Source organism: Dama dama, chromosome 5 (genome assembly GCF_033118175.1).
Source record: "Dama dama isolate Ldn47 chromosome 5, ASM3311817v1, whole genome shotgun sequence".
NCBI classification, from domain to species: domain Eukaryota; kingdom Metazoa; phylum Chordata; class Mammalia; order Artiodactyla; family Cervidae; genus Dama; species Dama dama.
This window is the reverse complement of record NC_083685.1, coordinates 111,507,284-111,516,840: the sequence shown is the minus strand read 5'-3', so window position 1 is coordinate 111,516,840 and position 9,557 is coordinate 111,507,284. Positions and strand designations below refer to the sequence as shown.

At 48.0% G+C, this 9,557-nt stretch overlaps 1 non-coding gene across 1 annotated transcript; it reads right to left on the bottom strand.

Moving 5' to 3' along the window:
- Positions 1–5,556: 5,556 nt before the first annotated feature.
- TRNAG-CCC (transfer RNA glycine (anticodon CCC)) lies at positions 5,557–5,629 on the bottom strand. The gene has a single exon. It is a non-coding gene; the product is annotated as a tRNA-Gly (tRNA).
- Positions 5,630–9,557: the final 3,928 nt, after the last annotated feature.

Below are 9,557 nucleotides of genomic sequence, written 5' to 3'. Positions count from 1 at the left end.
TTCATGTCTGTACCTGCCTGGAGCTTGGGCAGGAGAAGGAGGCTGTAGCTTTGTTGGTGGAGGAGCAGTGGCACAGAGGTATTGGGGACAAAGCAGGGAACCCAATTAGGACGAGGCTGTAAGGTGCAGGCGAGAGGTGATGAGACACTCAGCCGAAATCCACTGAGATGAAATGGGAGGGAGAACAGAATTTTTAGGGACCCCAAGAGGTTTTCTTTGCTACACCGTGCAACTTGTGGGATCTTAGTTCCACAACCAGGGATTGAACCTTGGGAGTGAAAGTGAGGAGTCCTAACCATTGGGCCATCAGGGAATTCCCACAAGAAGGTCTTTTAACAGAGCACTTTCTCATACTCTGTGTTCAAGGCCTGTCTGGTCTGCTGGGTTGCTGTAACAAAATACCATAGACTCATGGCTTAAACCATGGACATTTATTTCTCACAGTTCTGGAGGCTGCAAGTCCAAGATCAAGGTGCCAGTAGATTCCGTGTCTGGTGAGAGTGCACTTCTTGGCTTGCAGACACCACCTTCTTGCTGTGTGCTCACATGACCTTTCCTTGATGCCCACTCATGGAGAGAGATTTCCCTCCCTCTTCTTTGTTGTTGTTGTTCAGCTGCTAAGTCACATCTGACCCTGAGGACTACAGCACACCAGGCTTCCCTGTCCTTCACTATGGAGTTTGCGCAAACTCATGTCCTTTAGGACTGACTGGTTTGATTTTGCGGTCCAAGGGATTCTCAAGAGTCTTCTCCAGAACCCCAATTTGCAAGCATCAGTTCTTTGGTGCTTAGCTTTCTTTATGGTCCAACTCTCACATTCGTACATGATTACTGAAAAACCCATAGCTTTGACTATACAGACCTTTGTTGGCAAAGTGATGTCTGCTTTTTAATACTCTGTCTGGGTTTGTCATAGGGCTTCCCCGGTGGCTCAGTGGTAAAGAATCCACTTGCAATACAGAATCCTCAGGAGACCTGGGTTCAACCCCAGGTCGGGAGGATCCCCTGGAGGAGGGCATGGCAACTCCAGTATTCTTGCCTGGAGAATCCCATAGATAGTGGAGCCTGACGGGCCACAGTCCATAGGGTAGCAAAGAGTCAGACACAACTGAAGGGAGTTTGCTCGCTTGCACACATGGGCTAGGTTTGTCATGGCTTTCCTTCCAAGGAGCCCTCTTCTTTTAAGGGCACTAATCCCATCATGAGGGCCCCACCCTGTGACCTCATGTAAACCTAGTTACTCCCAAAGAGCCCATGTCCAAATACCATCACACTAGGGGCCAGAACTTCAACAGATGAGTTTAGCGGGGGTGGGGGGTGGGGGGTGGGGGGTGGTGGTGGTGGCGACACAGACATTCAGCCCATGAGATGGCCCTGATAGGAAACACTCAGTTTAGGTTATTTGAGAATTTGATAAAGGGACAGTTTACAAAGGTGTGGACAGTATAGGAACCAGGAAGGGAGAAGGTAGTGCCCTGGGCTAATTATGGAGACCTCACCTCCTCTACCCTCAAGCAAGAAGGGAAGGAGTGCTTCTTGGGAACAGCCGTACAGAGGAGACCCCCAATAAGGGAAGACTGTGAACTCACTCCTTCCTACTGGTGTGCCCTGTTTGCCAAACCCAATCAGAAACCAGAGAGCCCATCTTCAGGGGCTGTTGTCTTCATGATGTGCCCCTCTGCCCAGAGCAGAGTGAAGAGATCTGGGGAGGTTGTGAAAGATCTCCCACCCACTGTCTTTCCTAAAGAGGATTCAAGATGACTTATAAGAAAAGATCGCCAAAAAAAAAAAAAAAGGATCGCTCATTCAAGTTTCAAGACAGGCAGTGAGGACAAGAGAAAGGAAGGGGTGGCACAGCACACCTTACGAGTTCATACCGGCCATGATTGAGCTTCCTCATTAGGTGCCGAGCTTCCTGGCAGCCTGGTCAAAAAGGGAAACAAGACAAGTTAGTAATGGAATGAATTGGCTGCTTCTTCAGTTTTCACATAGGAGCACTCTGAGCCCCACAACTTTGAGAAAGTCAGTTTGCTTCTCTGAACTTCAGTATCCTCTGTAAAATGAGAATATTGCCCGCTCCACCTACTGAACATGAGGATGAAATGAGAAGGCACAATTCCAGCAGGAAGAAAGGGAAAAGGCTTTTTTTTCTAGAGAGGCATTGTCTTTTCCAGAAAAGATGTCCACTCCAGGGTCATATTTGGACGTGGGCTGGACACTGTCACATGACTGTCTCTTTCTTCAAGGGAAGCTGGGAAATAGAATATTTCAGCTGCACACATTGCCTCCTTGATAAAAAAAAAATCAGGTTTCTGATAGTAAGAAAGGGGATATAGAAGACCTAGGGTAGACCACCAGTCATGTCTGCCACAACTGGGCATGAGTGGCTGGATCGACTGCTACCTTTTAGGTGGGTTTGGTCGGGGAACCAGCAGAAGAGCTGAGTGAGTTTCAACAAAAGACTAGTAGCAGATCAGAAGGAAACACAGGTTTAGGGGAGGTGGGCAGACTTGATTGAGCCACATCCAAGGAGTAGGAACCTGACCCTGTCTGTCTGGAGAGCTGGAGGAAGGTCTCTGCCACCCACACACTCAATATCTCTACCTTGGTATCAGCAGTACCAATGCAAACAGACATATCTATGACAAGCAAGGGTCACTTGCTAGGTGGATGAACCAAGGCCCTCCCCCAGAAATGGTGATGAGCCAGGATAAGGGGGCAGAATTCAACATGGGATTTTAATATTAAGTTGTTAAAATGTATCTTAAAAATAAGTTCTTATCTTTAAAATGGCTCTTAAAGTCTGTCAATTAAAAATTGTTGTGAAAAATAAGTTATTAAAGGGAGTCTTACAATAAATGTTTAAAAAACATTTCTACATGACCTCATCTCTACAGCATATAAATTGGCTTAAAAGATACAGTAGATAAGATAAAATAGCTAGATAGGAAGTAATTAGATGGAATCTTAAATCCTATATTTTAATTTTTTTTGTTTTATAATTGTATTTATTTTTGACTGTGCCCAGTCTTTGTTGCTGCCTGGGCTCTTGTATAGTTACCGAGAGTGGACGTCTCATTGCAGTGACTCCCTTTGTTGTGGAGCCTGGGCTCTAGGGCACAGGGCTTCAGTAGCTGTAGCACATGGGCAAATTCTATGCTTTAAAAACATCTATGCACATATAAGAAACATTGGGAAATTCAGCTACACTCAGTAAGTGTTGGATGGATTTGAGAAATTCAGTTGAGCCCCAACTTCACAATAAATTGCTAGTGTAATGAAGCTTTGGGAAATGACTAAAAATGCAGTCCTAGTCTGTATTGGGCTTCCCTGGTAGCTAAGGTGGTAAAGAATCTGCCTGCTAATGCAGGAGACCTGGTTTTGATCCTTGGGTCAGGAAGATTCTTCTGGAGAAGGGCATAGCAACCCTCGCCAGTGTTCTTGCCTGGAGAATCCCATAGAGGGGCCTGCTGGGCTACAGTCCACGGGGTTGCAAAGAGTCGGACACGACTGAGTGACTAACACACACATACACAGTCTGTACTGAGAGAAGTGTAATGTCTCTGGAGGAATACAGTGCTATTGCATTGGTTAGATTAATAGGTCATTCATTCAATCACCAACTACTTCCTAAAGTGAAAGTGTTAGTCACTTAGTCCTGTCCGACTCTGCGATCCCATGGATCCCACTTTAGCCCAGTCTGTCAGGCTCCTCTGTTCATGGAATTCTCCAGGCAAGAATACTGGAGTTGGTAGCCATCCCCTTTTCCAGGGCATCTTCCTGACCCAAGGATCAAACTCAGGTCTCCCGCATTGCGGGCAGATTCTTTACCAACTGCGCCACCAGGGAAGCCTACTACTTCCTAAGGGCTGGCTCTTTGCCCGGCTTTGTTCAAGGCACTGGGGGTAGAGATGCCAATGTTCTTGTCTTCCGGGGGAAGATGGACTATAAACCGAGGCCAGCAGGACAGCATGGAAGTGAGGACGTGCTTAGGAGTCTGGGTGGGTCCAGGAGCCCGAGAGGAAGTGGGGGACAATTGAACCTCATTTTTTGTACAGAGGAGATGTTTGCTGGGCCTCACTGGGAGGCTCCAGCATTCCTGGCAGTGGGAACAGCAAAGACACAGACACAGGAAGTTGGGTGGGGAGCTCAAGAGATAACAGTGGCTGGTGTGTCCGGCCCATGAGAGGAAGGGGTGGTATAGTGAGAAACAGGGTGGAAAACCAGGCAAAAGTCAAACAGCAGAAGGCCTTATGCATCTGGCCAAAGTGTGTGAACTGGTTACCAGATAAGATAGGGTGTGAGAGCTGCTGAGTTTTTTTTTTTTTTTTTAATTTATTTATTTGGCTGTGCTGGGTCTTAGTTGAGGCACGAAGGATCTTTAATTGTCATTGTGGCATGTGGGATCTAGTTCTCTGATCAGGGATTGAACCTGGGTCCCCTGCATTGCGAGCGTGGAGTCTTAGCCACTAGACCACCAGGAAAGTCCCACTCCTGAGGTTTTAACAGGAAGGCAGCAGCGACCCCACCTGGAGGGTGAGGTTCTGTCTTGGCGTCATTCTTGGAGGGCCGGTCATAACAACAGTCATTTAGTTTTTCCTTTGTGTCAGACCCTGTGCTGGGTGATTTCTCACAGCAGCTTTGAGGTTGGAGATCTGCCTCTCATTTTACTTTTGAGGCCAGAGACATTCCAGTGACCTGCCTATAATTCTGTTGTTTTAACTAATATTAACAACAGCAGTTATGAGCCCTCAGGTGCGAACTGCGTTACTAAATAATCTCAGTCCCCACAGCCCTGCGAGGTGTATAAAATAAAGGTAAATTATACAAGCTGCGGCCCCTGAGACTCAGAGAGGTTAGGAAACGTGCTGAAGGCAGCACAGCTGTGTGAGCACCAGGGCTGGGATCTGAATTCAGGACACCTGACTCTTAATCCTAAGGCAATTTTCTTCCAAGATCAGGACCCTGAACCAGGGTGTGCGTTGATGCCACGGCCCCACTGGTAACCCCTGGCTGGCTTGCAGGAAATCGCTCTCTGCCCAGGGTCCTGCCCATCCCCTCTGGAGATCAGGAAGGATGGGGTTTACACCTGGCTGAAGGATCGGGAGCCTGAGAAGAGCACGCTGACAAAAGACCTATCAGATGGGCCCAGGGCACTGGGGAGCGGAGCCTCATTCCAGGGATCCCAGAGGGCATAACCAGAGCAAGAAGTGGGGTTGGCAGCTGAGGGTGGGGTTACAAAGAAGATCTTTGAGCAGATATCTGTAGGGAGACTTTTCTAGAAGGGCACAGATTACCACCTAGGGGACCACTGGTCTAGAAGTCCAGAACTCTGGGCTCCCACCCTGCCTGGGCAAGTCAGCCCTCTCTGGTTTTTGGGGGGGACACTGCCCCCCAACAGCCAAGACTCGCCCAGTGAGTCCATCATGTGCTCGTTCAACAAATACAGAGTATCTACTCTAATTAGAGTCCTGAGGATACAGAAATGGGTAAAACAGACCCTGCCCTCATTGTTTTGGCTGCCCTGGGTCTTAGTTGCAGCATGTGGGGATCTAGCTCCCTGACCAGGGATCGAACCCGGGGCCCCTGCATTGGGAATGCAGAGTCCTAGCCACTGGGCCACCAGGGAAGTCTACTCACTGCTTTTCAAATAATCATCTCATCAGTCAGTCTTAGATGGTGAACTGAGAGTGGTAGGCCAGGATGCCAGGAGAGGCCAGAACAAGGAGACCTCCGGTCTGGGAGCATGGAGGGCTTCTTAGAGGACGGTGCCAACCTTAGAAGGAGCAAGCCTGCAGTCTGTGTGGGTGGTGGGTATTCTAAGGGTACAAGAGCCCCTCCCCTTCCCCTGCAGCAGACAGCTTGGTGGGGCCCAGAGTGGAGGAAATCACTCTCTGCCCAGGGTCCTGTCCATCCCCTCTGGAGCTCCTGCACCCCATTCCAACCATCACCCCGGTACTTCCCCTCTCTTCTCTCTCCTTGCGTCTCTCCCTTCCCTGTCCTGGACAACAGAGGACAGTGGCTGAGGGACTCAGGCCCCCAGAGCATCCCCATGTCTTCGACCCCAGATCAGGGACGCTTGGAGGGCTCAGTGTCCTGGAGTCTGGCCAGGGTCCTGGGAGGAGGAGTAAGGGAAAGGGGACTCTGAGGGTGGAGGAATGGGGTGGGGGGCGAGGTTACACTTGGAGAAGTGCTGGTGCTGGTTGGGAAGTGGGGCCAGGTGAGGGAGGGCTCCCCTGAGGCCCGCAGGAAAGGAGCAAGAGTGGGGGTGGGGGTGAGGGTCTCTGCTTTCCCGAGTCCAGGGCCCCCCTCCATCTTGCTCTCTAGTCTGTTGCGAACACTAGGCCTGGTGCCCAGTCCTGCCCAGGTCCCTGCACTGACCCTCAGGGGTTCTTTCCCTGGGGAACCCTGTCCCAGGTGGCTTATCCAGGTTCAGGTCAGGGGAGGTGGCCTGAGCTGCGTGCGTGCTGCCCAAGGGTGGGGATCAGAGTGTCTGTGCCCCAAGTTCATGTCTGTGGTGGGGAGTACGCCTGGCTGACCTGGTTGACCCAGGCATTAAGCGGCAGGCCACAGTACTTACTGCAGAGGGACTGGGGGGGTCTGAGCCTTGATTTTTCCATCTGAAAAATGGAGTCGCCATTCCTGCACTGCCTTTTTCTTGGGGCGATGATGACCCTGCAGGGGAGGGAGCTGGAGGTGGGGCATGGCGGTGGTGATGGTGGTACATGGATTGGCACTGCCCTCTGGTGGTCACAGTGAGAGTTGCCAGGCACCAATGTCTGGACCTAGACCGTGTTGTCACCTGGGAGCTTGATGGGTACCCTTCATCTCTTGTCTTCTCCATCCTACTTCTTTCTTCTTCACCCCAAACCTCCCAGTGGCTCAGGTCAGGGATGATTCAACTCAGAAAACATCTATTCAGTAGAAGTTGAACAGGACCCTACTGTAGTCCTGTTCTGTGCTTGGTGTGGTGTCGATGCTGGGTCATGGCCACCTCCTGGTGTTGTCCAGCCTCCCCATCCGCAGCAAGCCCTTGGGGTTGGGTTGTGTCTTAAAACTTTCTGCTGACAAAGACAAATATCAAATGATATCACTTATGGGCTTCCTTGGGTAGCTCAGCTGGTAAAAAATCCACCTGCAATGCAAGAGACCTGGGTTCAATCTCTGGGTTGGGAAGATCCCCTGGAGGAGGGCATGGCAACCCACTCCAAGAATACTCCAGTATTCTTGCCTGGAGAATCTCCATGGACAGAGGAGCCTGACGGGTTGCAGTCCATGGCGTCGCAGAGTCAGACACTACTGAGCGACTAATCACACGTGTACAATCTAAAACATGATTCCCCAGGTGGCTCAGTGGTAAAGAATCTGCCTGCCAATGCAGGAGATGCAAGAGACATGGGTTTGACCCCTGGGTCAGGAAGATCCCCTGGAGTAGGAAATCACAACCCACTCCAGTATTCTTGCCTAGAGAATCCCATGGACAGAGGAGTCTGGTGGGCTACAGTCTACGCAGAGTCTTGTCCACAGAGTCGAACAAGACTGAGCGGCTGAGCACACAAAACATGACACAAGTGAAAAAAAATAGGGAGCTTCCCTGGTGACTCAGTGGTAAAGAATCTATGTCAATGCAGGAGACATGTGTTCAATCCCTGGTGCAGAAAGATCCCACATGCAGAGGAGCGGCGAAGCCAGTGTGCCGCAATGAGCCTGCGTGCTGCAATGACTGAAGCCCGCGTGCCCTAGAGCCCGTGCTCCTCAACAAGAGAAGCCCCCGCAAGGAGAATCCTGAGCACTGCAACTAGAATACAGCCTGTGCAACAACTGAGACCCAGCACAGCCAAAAATAAATATTTTCTTTTTTTTTAATAAGGACTTCTCTGGCAGTTCAGTGGTTGAGACTCCATGCTTCCACTGCAGGAGGTGCAGGTCTGGGGAACTGAGATCCCACATGCCTTGCGGTGTGGTCAAAAAAAAAGAAAAAAGAAAAAAAAAAGAGACACAAATGGACCTGTTTACAAAAGAGAAACAGACACATAGACACAGAAAACAAACTGAAGGTTATCAAAGAGGGTGTAAATTAGGAGTTTGGGATTAGTAGAATCAAAACTAGCATATATAAAATAGATAAACAACAAGGTCCTACTGTATAGCACAGGGAACTATATTCAGTATATTGTAATAATGTATAATTAAAGAATATGAAAAATCATATATATACATATGTATAACTGAACCACTTTGCTAGACACCAGAATCTAACCCAACATTGTAAAGTCAACTATACTTCAAAAATATTAATAAAACTTTTTGCTGACACACCATAGGAAAAACATGCATGCTCTATGTACCCCTGTGTTCATAATAGCATTATTTACAGTGGCCAAGAGATGGAAGCAAAATGTTTCATCAGCAGATGAATGGATAGGGACTTCCCTGGTGTTTCCAGTGGCTAAGACTCTGTACTCCCAGTGCAGGGGGTCCGGGTTCAATCCCTGGTCAGGGAGCTAGATCCCACATGCCACAACTAAAAGATTTTGCATGTCACAATGAAGATGGAAGAGCCCATGTGCCACAACGAAGTCAAATAAATAAATAAGTGATTTAAAAAACCAGATGGCCTTCAATTAAAAATAAATTTTGAAAAAATAAAAAATCCCAAGAATGGATATATAAAAAAATTTATATGTATATATATATATGTACATATATATATACATATATGTGTATGTATATATATATAGCTTAGTTGCTCAGTCAAGTCCAACTCTTTGTGACTCCATGGGCTGCAGCACACCAGGCTTCCCTGTCCTTTACCATCTCTCGGAGTTTGCTCAAACTCATGTCCACCGAGTTGGTCATGCATCTAACCATCTCATCCTCTGTTGTCCCCTTCTCCTGCCCTCAATCTTTCCCAGCATCAGGGTCTTTTCCAATGAATTGGCTCTTTGCATCAGATGGCCAAAGTATTGGAGCTTCAGCTTCAGCATCAGTCCTTATAGTGAATATTAAAGGTTGATTTCTTTTAGGATTGACTGATTTGAACTTCTTGCTGTACAAGGGACTCTCAAGTCTTCTCAAACACCACAGTTTAAAAGCATAAATTAAAAAAAATAATAAAAGCATAAATTCTTCAGTACTCAGCCTTGTTTATGGTCCAACTCTCACATCCATACATGCCTACTGGAAAAACCATAGCTCTAACTATACAGACTTTTGTGGGCAAAATGATGTTTCTGCTTTTTAATATGTTGTCCAGGTTTTTCATAGCTTTTCTTCCAAGGAGCAAGCATCTTTTAATTTTATGGCTGCAGTCACCGTCCACAGTGATTCTGGAGCCCAAGAAAATAGTCTGCCACTGTTTCCATTGTTTTCCCATCTATTTGCCATGAAGTGATGGGACCAGATGCCATGATCTGAGTCTTTTGAATGTTGAGTTTTAAGCCAGGTTTTTCACTCTCCTCTTTCACTTTCATCAAGAGGCTCTTTAGTTCCTCTTCCCTTTCTGCCATTAGGGTGGCATCATCTGCATATCTGTGATTATTGATATTTCTCCCAGC